The sequence below is a fragment of the Setaria viridis genome, chromosome 7 (assembly GCF_005286985.2).
Source record: "Setaria viridis chromosome 7, Setaria_viridis_v4.0, whole genome shotgun sequence".
Lineage (NCBI taxonomy): Eukaryota > Viridiplantae > Streptophyta > Magnoliopsida > Poales > Poaceae > Setaria > Setaria viridis.
Genome location: NC_048269.2, coordinates 12,808,582 through 12,821,888, shown reverse-complemented (window position 1 = coordinate 12,821,888; position 13,307 = coordinate 12,808,582). Strand labels below are relative to the sequence as shown.

Sequence of the window (13,307 nt, the reverse complement as noted above, 5' to 3'; positions counted from 1 at the left end):
GACACCAGCCACCAATGTGGCAGGTAAACAGAAGCATCCACGGCCACCATCCACAGTCCCAGGCCAAGATAAACCAAGCCCAAGCTGCCATTGAACACCACACCAGCAAGCTGCAAAGGTGAATTGAATCTGAGTGTGACAAGTTGCCGCGCAGAAGCTCTGTTCTTTCGACACCTGAGAAGCAGCTGCAAGGCAGGGATGATGACAAGGAGTGCAGCGACGCCAATCAGCAGCAGAGAGTTCGCGCAAGTACAAGAGACTGAAGCTTGCTCGGTGCGAATTGGGCTCCTGCACAAGTTCATCCTCCAAGAAGATGAAGGTGAGAGAGGTGATAACTGATAAGCTAGAGGGCTCACTTGTGGAGAGGGGAGACCCCAGTGGAGAAGCGTAACGCCCAAAGAATGAAACAAGTAAACGGCGCATGAATATTTCGTTCTCGTTGATCAAATCGGCAACATGAATTCCTTCAGCCACTTAAAAGTGGCCTTACTTATCAAGGAGCACCAGCAACAGCTCCATCACATTGGAAGTACCTAACCGTACCGTTTCGTCAGGGAGTGGTTTGCTTGTTTTGTTTTTTTTGGCTGTATGTCCTTTTATTCTTTTTACAGTTGTTGTGTGGCTGGGGTGGTCGTTTTTTCTCCTCTTCTTTGTTCTTTGATCACGTTGTGCTAGTGGCTTAGTTGTGACCACCTACCCCACACTGATCTGTTTTTTGTTCTGTTTTCCTCCCTCTCTGATAAAATTTAATGGCAAATCGCGTGTCGTCTCGTCCTTTAGAAAAAAACTTGGCACCTGGAGAATACAAACGTATGCATCAAGTATGGTCATTTTTCTGCCTCACAAAAAAAAAAATCTTTCCCTCGGAAGAGGAAACAAAAGAAAACATCTTTCACTGAGGAGAGAAAAATATGAAAATAAAGGAAAAAAAAAGGAGAACCAGAGGTGTAGTTTCCAATGAAGATAAGCTTACTCAAGACAGGCCCACTCCAAAAGGCAACTAAGCCTTGTGACAACTCAGCAATTTTGATGACATGGCATGCTAATTATGAAGAGAGTGGGAAGGAGTTTATCATGATGAAACTCTGTATACATTGTTTCCAAGATTATGAAACCTGATGAAATTAGCATTGGGGGCTAGAGAGTTTCATTTCATCTCATCACATCCAATCACATGCCTCACAATTAAATGGTGTGTCCAGCCTATAAAACTACGGAATGAAACTCTGCATTGTGAGATCTTATTTCATTCATCTACTTAAACCTCTTTCGATGACATATCACTCTTAAAAACTGCGATTTCAAACCTCCTGCTAGAATAATAATATTGCTAGACATTTAACTGGCCCACACTTTCGTTTGGTTTATGCGGAAGATAAGAGTATCAGTTTTACAATTCATCCACTGAAGACTCAAGCTCAGTTTATCTTCTTTTCTAGGGCATTTGAATTTGCAGTAAGTGGTGTAAGTAACTAAATCTCCATGAATATGTATTCCGTAGCAAAACTAGCTACAAATTTTCTTGTATTACAAGGAACATTTCTCAATAAACTATTTCCATGTAAATGTGCTTGACACGCATGGCAACCAAGTCTGTGCATCCTAATAAGTTGCAATCCTATATACTACAAACTAAAGATGCCAGTTCTTGTAAATCTAAGGTAAAAAGTGGAATTTGACTAACAAAATAATCGAAAGTTCACAATATTAGATTTGAATATTGTATCGATTATTTCGGCACCAAGATTGCTCCAAATCAAAAACTTTTAACTTAATAAAGGTGTAGATATCGTCGAGATTTACAATTTTCGTATAAAGTTCGTCTCTATCCAAGTTCATATAAAAGTTACGTTTTTTTTAAATATGCAGTGTGGAGAGGGGACATTCCGCCAATTGAATTGACGGTAATGTGGGTGCAAGAGACATTCCGCCAATTCAAGTGGCTATAGCCATTTTAAATGGCTATATAGGTATAGTTTTGCAATTTTTTAGTTTGACATATATTTTTTCAAAACACTAAAATAAAAAAATATAAAATGAAAAATTTTAATTCCATGGGAAGGGTAGGAATGGGTCGGCCCGAACCTGGCCCTAGCCCTGCCCTATGGCCTCAAGGCCAAGCTCTAAGACAATGGGCTGACCCAAACCAGCATCTGCCTATAGCCTCAATGGCTCAATGGGCAGCATGGTTCCGCTGACTTATATAATCACTTCCAAACATACCATGCTGGAAACATATAATTAACATTTAATTTTATTACAGGTCGTTAGCAAACATCATTACAGCAACAATGAGGAGGCTACTTCTCCATAGTTACAGGTCGCTACAACAACAATACAGAACTTCTAATTCATTTTTTCACTAGACTTTGTTGCTACATAATCTTACTGGATGTTACTGAATCACCTGCCTGATGAGGTACCCCTTTGGTACATTTCATGAGCCCCTTCGTCCTCTTCCATTTTTCTGAAATCCAAGGTTGAGAATCAAGTTTGTTATAAAAAACTACTAAAAACCATGCTACAGAAACTGTGCAAAAATAAGCCATGAATCATTTAAGAATCCACTTGCTTCAACTAGTGTAAAACTGTGCAAAAATAAGACAAGAATAATCAGAATCCACTTGCTTCCACTAGTGTAAAATTGTGCAAAAATAATCTCACTAAATTAGCAAGCAAGGGACCATATATATGAGAAGAGGTATCTCGCTCGATGTGACCTCAAAGCATAGCAACCATCTGAAGTTGCTGCTCATGAAGGCAAAGGCAGGCTGGAAGTTATCTAAGTGTTTTGCATACTACATGATCCCACAATAGAGTTCATTACTGTGGCATATTTAGCTTTAAAATGCACTCTTGTGGGTCAGTTCAGCTATCCCATGGGTAGACCCGGCCCATTCCCATCCCTACATGGGACAATATTTACTGAAAATCCCAGAGTTATGAAAGATCAAATGAGTTCTCGTAATGGAAGGTGAAAGCAATCCATTGATTCAATGCAAAGTTCTTGTACTATGGGATAATTTCGTATATGGAAGTCTTATTGATATTGAGCTTAGAATTTTGGAATGCGTAAAGGGGCACGACTCCAAAGCTAATAAAAAGAGAAAATTCCCTATATAGCATCGGATAAAAATCTGGTTCCCTATATGACACTAGAAAGTTTTGCCTTCCTTATTTGACACCGGGATTTATTTTCGTTCATTTCTTGACATTTATGTTCCTTATTTGATATCAGGATTTATTTTTCATTTCTTTCTTAGCACTAGTTTGGCTGGTAAGTCCCACCTAAAGAGACATTTTTACCCCTCATTTTATCTAATTATATATGGTGAGTTTCATGCGGCTGCATCAAAGTTGAGAAGTCCTTGTGATATATTGTGAAATATATAGAACATGCAACAACGAAATTGGATAATTTGCTGTGAATTATCCAAAGGATAATATAATAGCTGCACATTATGTTTCAATTCCGACAGCTTTAGCCAAATAATTATTCATTGAAAAATTTAGAGATTAATGGTCCACCCATTCCAGCATTGAGCACGAACATGCATTCTCAAAAAGAAACATTTACAGGATTGATGTCCTGTATAGAAAAAAAATCGTATAGGATATGGTGTATGTGTATATGACAGTATGAGAACCAATTAGGCTGGGGTGCCAGGTGCATCATGAGTTCACAACATGGCTGTGCTATCGGCCCACTGCTTTCACCCCACTCGCCATTGAGGCATCATCAGCCCGTCGCCACGCCAGCGTGAATACCATGGTGCACTCAGACAGCTCGCAAAGGAATAGTCCAGGATGAGAGTAGAAGTTTCAGGGGTATTTTGGTACATGTTGAAAGTGAATTTGATAAAAGTTCCTAACAAATCTAACGGAAGTGTCAAGAAAGGAATGAAAGATAAATTCCAGTGCCAAATAAGGAACAAAAGTGTCAAAAAAGGAATGAAAAATAAATCCCGGTGTCAAATAATGGAGGAAATAAATTTCTAGTGTCATATAGTGAATCAGATTTTTATCCAGGTGCCATATAGAGAATTTTCTCTAATCAAAACCCACTCCCACCAAAATAAATATTAGCAGTAATATGTTGAATACTTGGTATATTCTTTCATAATTAAAGGGAACGAAAGAAAATGAAATGTACACATGGTCAGATATTCAACTTTAGTTCAATACTTCTATTACAATCTATTTACCTTGTTTGTGTACTGTAAAAAGGGAAGAATTCAAGTTGGGGACTGGACTTTCTTTCATCCCGAGTTGTTATACCAAATTGGCGTATCAATAGTTTCAGATACTGAACACAATGCAAGCATTGTGTTTCCGTAACCAGCAACATTTTAAGGAGTGAACTGTCCCCGTTTTTTTTGCTACCAAGCTAACTCTCGTGTAAGACAAAAAGATTCTCAGAAGAATCACTTAACTCGCAAATGGTACGTAGTGCATCATCAAACTTGCATGCTTGTTCACCGGAAGTCCTTCTTGAATACGGAAGCACTGATCCTTCACATAAGATGGTTTAATCCATCGTGGCATATGAATGCTGTACACAATGGTTATTTTCACAAAACCCCTTGAAAAGAATTAGGTGACCATGTTTGATAGGTTTCTTTATCGTGTTAGAGGCACCGAAACAAAAACAGAGTACGACCCCGGCGGCGGCACTAATGGCTGGCAAGAGTTTCGGCGACGTAGATGGGCCCTCAAAGGAGAGAACCAGACGGATTGCCACCACAATATGGTAAATTCATGAACTCATTTGTATTTGGGGCAAGGCCATATAACATAGAGTTTAGATGATGGGGACACAAAGCTATAGGAAGTGAGACAAATTTGGCTGTGAAAGGAATGCAAGATCTTGTATTTTCACTTGTTTAGATCATATATATGGTTCGAGTTTTGATTGCTAAAGTGGTGGTTCTACAATGTAAAAGGTGGTCGTTTTTTTTCATGTTCTCATATATAGGTGCATGCCGTTCAGCATACACCATGATGGATTCTTTTGTGGCTCTTGGACCAAAACCACGCTATCACAACTCCAAGGTCGGTTGGTTTGATTTAGAAGGGGATAACCTTGGCTAGGGGAGCACAAACGAGGGCAAGAGCAAGTGGCAAGGCAGCACTCAGATGCGCTGAGGATTTGGCCCGCAGGCCGCAGCTTTGTCGATTTGTGGAAGAAGCAGATGCAAGGAAAAGAGTTAGCTGGGTGGGTTCTGTGCAAGATGTGATGCAATTTTGGTGAAAAACACCCTGCTCAGCCCTCACGTGCGTCATGCAGTTCCACGTCATCGTTTCCACCCGGTGAAATTGATCACACGTGGCTAAAAAAAACCTCGGTAAACAAAAGTACAAGTTTGCACTACCAGATAACTCACCTTCCATCCAACCCTTTTTTTTTCCTGATTAACTTTGGACCCAGGACTAAAGGACCTTCAGTACCGGGTCAAAAATGAACCACCGACGGGAGGAACTTTAATCCCAGTTGAAAGACCAACCGGAGCTAAAGCCCCCCTTTAGTCCCGGTTATAACTGCTAGTGAGATGAGGGGGTGTTTTGTCCCGGTTGGAAACACCCACAGGCCCCCCCTTAGTCTCGGTTGAAACACCAACCGGGACAAAACGTCCCTTTCTACGTGCCCCCTCCCCCTCTCTCTACCTTATCTTCTTTTCCTCTTCCTTTCTCCCTTGTTCTCTCCCGACCCACCCCCTCCCTTCCCTCCCGCTGCCGCCGCCCCCTCCCCCTGCCTCCCGCCGCCGCCGCCACCGCCTCCTCCTCCCTCTCCCGGTTCGCCCCCTCCCCTTCCCTCCCGCTGCCCCCACCCCCTCCCCAACCTGCCACCGCCTCCCCTCCTTCTCCCGACCCGCCCCCTCCCCTTCCCTCCCGCGCCGCCGCCCCCTCTGTTGCCCCTCCCCTTCCCCCTCTGCTTGCCTCTCACTGGTAGTGAGGAGCGGCAGCGGGACGAGGTGTAGGGCAGTGGTGCGCGGGGGAGCGGCGGCCAGTCGGAGGCGGCAGGGCGAAGGCGGGGCGCGACGGCGCGCCAGACACGGCGGCGCGCGGGGCACATGTATGCTAGCCCCTTCCCTCTCCCTCTCCCTCTCTCTAGTAGGGCACAGGATGTCGCGGGCCAGGCGGCCGGCGGGAAGCGGGGCCGAGCGGCGCGGTGGTGACAGCGGCGTGGGCGGGCCAGCGGGCAACGGCGGTGGCCCTTTTTTTATTTTTTTTGAAACTTTTTACTCCCGGTTGGTAACACCAACCGGGATTAAAAAAAACTTTAGTCCCGGGTGAATGATCCCACTTTTATCTCGAATAGGTAGTCCTGGTTGGATTTTCGGGATCTATGACCCTTACCAACCAGGACTAAAGGTCCGTTTTCCAGTAGTATTTGATGATACGCCATGTATCAGTAGCAAGTTAAGTGATTCATGAGAGTTTGGTGAAAGTTTAATGATCTGTCGCGCATTTTACTCGGAATATAAACACTATGTACATATTAGTACCCTGTTGCTACGAGCAATATATATAGCCAGAACCAAGACAAGAAAAAATATTGCATTAGGAATTGGAGGTCCCGGGAAAGCTATTACCTTGGGCGAGCACCAAGACCAAACATTGATCCTTTGGAGCTCATCCAGTAATATCTATAGAGGTCACGTGGATTTTTTTTTCCAACTGGAGGAGAGAACTCTGAGGTGGCCACGTGGAATTTGATTTTGTCTGCCTAATAGACAAAAGTGTTATTTCCGCCAGTCCATGGACGGAAACTCAATTTTTGTACCCAGTAAATGATGGTGCTATATTACGTATTACTCTAATTTGAGGAATACCTTCCTAAATAACCTATGAAGTAGTGTTAAAATAAAAAAAAATAAGCAGATGCTGGCACCTAACATGTCATCAGTATACCAACCTTCTTTTGCTCAATTTACAAATGCAGACATACTTTCGTACTCTCTCTACCTGTGGTAGTATATTTGCACCCCCGTCACCAGCTATCAAAGTTTCATCAGTGAAGAAAAGTTAGGAGAATGAGAGACCCCATGAAAAAAGGAACGTATCTAGTGCAAACCAACCACCCCATGCAACCTTAAAAACTACAAATCAGAGCCACTAGATGCTAATCCAATAGATAGGATGAGATATGAAATTATTTTGCGTTTAAATCCCCCACCTGCTAGCCACTTTTTCCAATAACCCCTGCCCCCTCGCGTCCTTTCTGGTTGCCCTACCATCACGACTCACTCGCTCGCGCTGCCGCCAGGCAATTCTGTGCCGTCCGTGTGCCCGGCCTGGTGCGCTCGCCGTGTTCCTTTTCGCGTGCGCCCGGCCATCAATTTCGCGTGCGCCCGGCCATCGACGAGATACCGTGTCCTGCAACTTCCTGATAGCATTGTACTTACGCTAGACACACGCTACTGAACAAAGAGAATGTACAGCAGTTCAAGTGAAACAAATCGAATGTGAATGCTATACATGTTTCACAAGTCAATACAATGCCTACCACATGTGGTTTGCAATCATTACCTATCCGGGCGGCATGATTAGACATTGTAATTAACAGCCTCAAAAGTCTCAACTACCATGCCAGCATGGGCATGCAAGCAGCAAGCACGGCAGTGAAAGCTAAGTTATCTGGACTAGTGCCAGCACTGATCAACTCATCGAGCAGGAGCAGTGCCTCTGCAGGTTCTCCATGGGCAGCGACGGCTGATATGATTGATGTCTATACAATTTTGCTTCTATCACCAATTCAGACACCCATTACTGCTCCAGGAAACTCTGCTCTAGATAACAGAGTTGAACAACTCGGCCAGCACACGTACCTGCTCCAGTACTCCCTCATGAAGTTTGTCAATGGCTTGCACAGGGAAATAAGCAACATGATAACCATTACTACCGTGTACTTCTGGTGTGTACTTCACACAGTAGGAAATTAGTGATTAATTTGCTATCTAAATGTACTCTGTGCAATCTAAATGTACTATGTAAGGATGTAAATGCAATGACATTTATGCAAATGCACTGATCAAAAAGTGTTTACAAGCAGCATTCCAAAAGGTATTAAAAGGTTACACGAACTTAAAATATCAGCCAACAATATTTTTTGGGCAAGTACGTGCATCATGATCCCCTACTTGCTTACATTTTCCACACGTCCATTTACTTTTACCCTTGCTTCCAGCCTTCATCTCCTTGCTCTTCTTAATTCTTTTGCATCTCCCTTTCGACTTGATATCATTTGGTGGATGTATATCGACTTGATTTGGAATTTCACTACCAAGGAAAGATTCATACTCATCCTATTTATTAACTCTCATAGCAGGCATGATCTTTTGGAGAGGTTCTACTAGGTTGGATAAACTAGAAAATAAAAAGTCCATCCCTTGTTCAGAGTTCTTGGCCATCTGGATAAGATCGTCAAACTAGTTGCGTGAATCTGAAATCTTTTTCCGCATTGCCACCTCCATAGGATCTTCAAGCTTTTCATCTAGCAAGTTACCTTCTTCATCAAAGAATAGTTCCCTGCAAAATTGAAGATCTGATCAAGACTATTGTGCAAAACAACCATAGAAAAAAAATCATACAATACACACATTTTACATCTTTTCTCCCATCTCTTCATAATATAAATCAATGGTATCTCATTTTGCTTCTCGGCTCTAAGCACTTGTATGATATGATGGCACGGGATGCCACAGGACTCATACCATTTACAGGAGCACCTACCAAACATGTCTAACTTGTTCAACTGAACCACTCGCTCTTTTCCAGATAGACTGCTGATGGTGACAATTTTTATATCTTCACACCCTGTAATGCCTTGAATAATGCAATGGTCTCTTGCAGCTATGATTTGTTCCTGAAATTTACTGAAAACTTCATGTGTATATATCACACTACATTGCTTCTCCGTGGCCCATGGTGTCATCAATTTAGGAGTGGTGTGAAGACTTGCATTGTCAGCTTTCAACTCCTCTTAGTGCTGGCACTCCAAAGCTGTGTCAAACCTTAGCCTGAACTCAACAAAGGTCAATTTTCGATGAATGAAACGGTAAAAAAAGGAATTTGCACTCTCCGATCGTGACGTAGTCCTAAGGATTCCTGCTAGAGGTATGTCCATAAAGTAGCTGGAATTCATGATTGACGCATGGCAAACTTTGTGGAAAACCAATCATTTCCCATGAGTGCAAAATCTGTTATGATAGAATTCCATTGTGACTTAAAATCATCTGAAGTCTCGGAGCCCCAAACACACGTGTGTAGTCTATCCCAGAACTGTTCATCCTCTCTAATAGAGGGCCCGACCTTCTCAGGTGCCTTTTCCATGATATATCACATGCAAAGTCTGTGAGTTGTATCCGGTAGACTTTGAGCAATAGCAGCCTTCATGCTCGCATCTTCATCTGTTATGATTGGATGAGGTGCTACTCCACGCATAGCCTTAATAAAGGTGTTAAACAACCATACATATGACTTGATCTTTTCATTTGCCAAGAATGTTGCTCCTAGGAAAACACTTTGCAAGTGATGATTGACTCCAGTAAATGGCACAAAAATCATGTTATACTGGTTAGTGGTGTATGTTGAATCTACCGAAACCACATCACCAAAAACACTATAGTTTTTCCTACATAAGGCATATGCCCAAAACACACGAACAAGTCGTCCTTATTCATCCACCATAAAGTCATAAAAGAAGGCAGGATTTACTTCCTTCTTTCGCTCAAGTTGTGCCACAAATATTTGTGCATCCGAATCCTTGATTTTGCTCCTGAGGTCACGGTAATAGTTTTGCAAATCCCTCAGCGTGCACCCAACATTCTAAAACCCACCCTCACTGACATGGAGAAGTCTATATGCTTGTGAGGTGCCAATGCTAGCCTTATGACAACTGAACAAAGTACTCTTTTCCCTCTCACTAACATTACAGTTGGATCTTAGCAAATACCTCTGATCTGATGACACAAAACCATGGCTGTGCTTCTCAACCATTGAAGCTATCCGATACTTCTTATCACTGCCAAGCTTGACAACAATATGTGCCTCACAACCACATCTGGTTTCCATCACATTATGTGCCTTTCTCTTTTTTCCGGATTCATCAATAACATTTTTTACGTTCTCCTTTTTGTACCCTTCCCTTGAACAATAATACCGCTTGAATAATATTTCATCATTTTGCTTCTTGTGCTGACCAATACGAACAGAGAAACAAGCTTCATGTGCATACGATTTGTAAAATTTCTCCACATCTGTGAGTGTATCAAACATCATTCCAACCATAGGCTTCAAATGATCCATGGTGGAAGCCTCAAAACTTCTTCCTATAAGTCCGGCGACGGCGGGATCAACGGTGACGGCTTCAGAGAGGGCATCATTCCCTGTCCATGGCTGCTGCAGCTCTTGCTGCCGTTGGTTGTCCATGGCCGTCCATGCCCATCCACTATCCATGCCTGTTCGTTGTCCATGACTTGACACGTCATTCCCTGTCAATGTCTCGCCCAAGCCGGTGTCCATATCGTGGGTGGAGCCGCACGCGGCTGTGCCGCTGTCGCCGTCGTTCTGCATCGTCGCGCCGTCCGAGTATGTTCTTTGGCTGGCGGTAATATGAAGCGCTGCAAGATAGCAAGGCGAACACAAGGTCATGACGTGGTAGATGAAACTAGAAAAATAGCTCAGATTGACAGAACTTGCAATCAAATGAAAAGGACACGGGATCTTGTAAGTACAATGCTATCAGGGAGTTGCAGGACATGACATCTTGTACGTATGATGCTATCAGGGAGTTGCAGGACACGACATCTCGTCGATGGCCGAGCGCACGCGAAAAGGAACACGGCAAGCGCACCAGGCTGGGCGCACGGGCGGCGCAGAACCGCCCGGCGGCGGCGCGAGCGAGCGAGTTGCGATGGAAGGGCAACCAGAAAGGACGCGAGGGGGCAGGGGGTTATTGGAAAAAGTGGCCAACAGGTGGGGGGCTTAAGCGCAACATAGTCCCACCTCTCACCCTATCCATTGGATTAGCATCTAGTGGTCCTGATTTGTAGTTTCCAAGGTTGCATGGGGTGGTTGGTTTGCACCAGATACGTTCCCATGAAAAATTCGGTCACCTTCTCCCTCAAGCCACAAAGATTCAATTATTTGTGCTAATACCCGTACCCTATGAGCATATCCGAAAGACTAAGCCGGCAAATCCTCGAGATTGACGAAGTCACCACTGGCGCCTCACTGTCGACGTCGCCTACTGAAAGAATAACGCCGGTTAAATCATGAAATAAATCTAGTAAAATGCAAGCACCAATGCCGAGTCAAGGACTCGAACCCTGGTGGGCAGGTTCCACCACAAGGAATCTTGCCAGCTGAGCTACGCTCAATTTGCCTATGAAAACCAGTTTGCAATAGGTGATACAAACTTGTGTAAATTCATAACCAAATATTTCAATAGTTCCTATGCAAATAAGTTTTCTGATTTTTGTTAGAGTTCCTTTTTACATTTTATATGAATATCAGAATAAGCAAAAGCTGTCCCTTCTTTTTGTGCTAGCAACATGTGACTCTCGCAGCATGGGAACGCAATTTCTCATGTATTTTGTTTCTACTAGTGATAGTGTAGTTATAACTATGGCTGTACTTAAGCAACACATAGAAGAGTTCGGTATGAAACTAATGTACAGAAAAAATTTCGAGTTCTAGTGAAAAAAGAAACAAAACCCAAGTAGAAGATTGTGGTGTGTGTCTTTTCGGTAAGAGCAACCATCATTCATTAAAAATAAACAAAAATATCTCTGCCAGTCTCCAGTCTGCAACTAGGCACTGCAAACTCATACGTACGAACCAACTTTTCAATGTGCAGGACCATTATATATTTTCCAACTCGCAGAATGGTAATAATTTTGATGATGGGCTTGCTCTCATCAGCCAGTATTTCAGTTCTTGAGTGTTGTCATTTACTTGTATTATTAGCACTGTGTCAGTCCATTCACACAACTGAGATATACATATGCCATTCCAAAAGGGACTCAATGTTAGCCTGATTGAACAAACATAATGAGTACGTATTAGCCAGAAAAAAGCAATCATATAATGCGCACCAGGTCACCACCATGATAAGTCATGTGCAGAAAAGATTGAGCTCTTAATTTTCCAGTGCACGAACACCAGTAAGGCCCACCAAATAATTATCAGTAGTAATAACCTGACAAGCCATGTAGCCAATTTCTATATACATATGTTCCAGTACTTTATTAGCCAGAAAAAATATAATGCACACCAGCTCACCATATGTCAGGTGCATACCAATAAAGCTCAAAGCTAGAAAAGAGTCACCTCATGAATCAGTAAAGATACTTGAATTCATCTACACTGCTCTCCCTCACCTGGAATTTCAAGCATGCATTGTATAGGCTTAGTTTCTGGGATATATGTGGCTTCCTAGCAGTGATCAAAATTTTGGCTGAAATTTCGTGAATTTAGCGAAATTTTGGTTTTTTTGGTGACGACCGAAATTGTGTTCACCCGAAATTTCAGTACTGTTAATCGAAAGATCACCTTTTAATCCGGATTTCAGCTGAACTTTTGCAAATTTCGTTGATTTCGGTGACGACAAAAAAGGGTGAAAACAAAATTAAGAATCCTGCTTCCTAGCTCTTTGTTACTAGTTGAAAGGTGCAGCTTTGATCCTTAGAAAAGGTTTCTACGATTCATATGAGCCCTACGCTAATTATTTGTTCTTTATCTGAAAAAAATTCAATAATTTTCTACCACATAAGTATTTTATTATATAAATTTGTCGTCATAATTTCCTTTTCATTAGGCATGTGTCCAACAAATGGGCAGTTAGCTGCCATAATTGGTTACTACAGACATTATTAGATCATGTAGTAAAAATTCATACTGTCCGGCAGTTTGTAAGTGTACACATAGCATTCAGTATAAATTAGGCAAAAACCATTTGTCTGTGCACTGTAATAACTGCTGAGGGCAATAAAGCATCGAACTCAAAACTAGTTGCTCCTGCGAACTACAATGCTACATTGTCAATTGTCATCCAGATTACTCGATCATGCTGCCAATGCAAAATGGTTGTTCTTTTGCAATTGTATAGTGACATTGACGACATAATGTCTAAGCATTCTATGATGAAATTGCAGCAACAAGTCAAAATTTTGCACTGATGACTAACCCTGTTTTTCTTTTAGCTATATACCCGCAACAAAAAAATGAGATGATACATGTTATTTATCCTTGTAGTCCTATTTGAACTTTTGTAGTTGGGGATATAATCTCTGGCACCTAATCCT

At 42.3% G+C, this 13,307-nt stretch overlaps 1 pseudogene; it reads right to left on the bottom strand.

Moving 5' to 3' along the window:
* Positions 1 to 8,093: 8,093 nt before the first annotated feature.
* On the bottom strand, positions 8,094 to 10,575 carry LOC117864605 (protein FAR1-RELATED SEQUENCE 5-like; annotated as a pseudogene).
* Between the last annotated feature and the right edge of the window lie 2,732 nt (positions 10,576 to 13,307).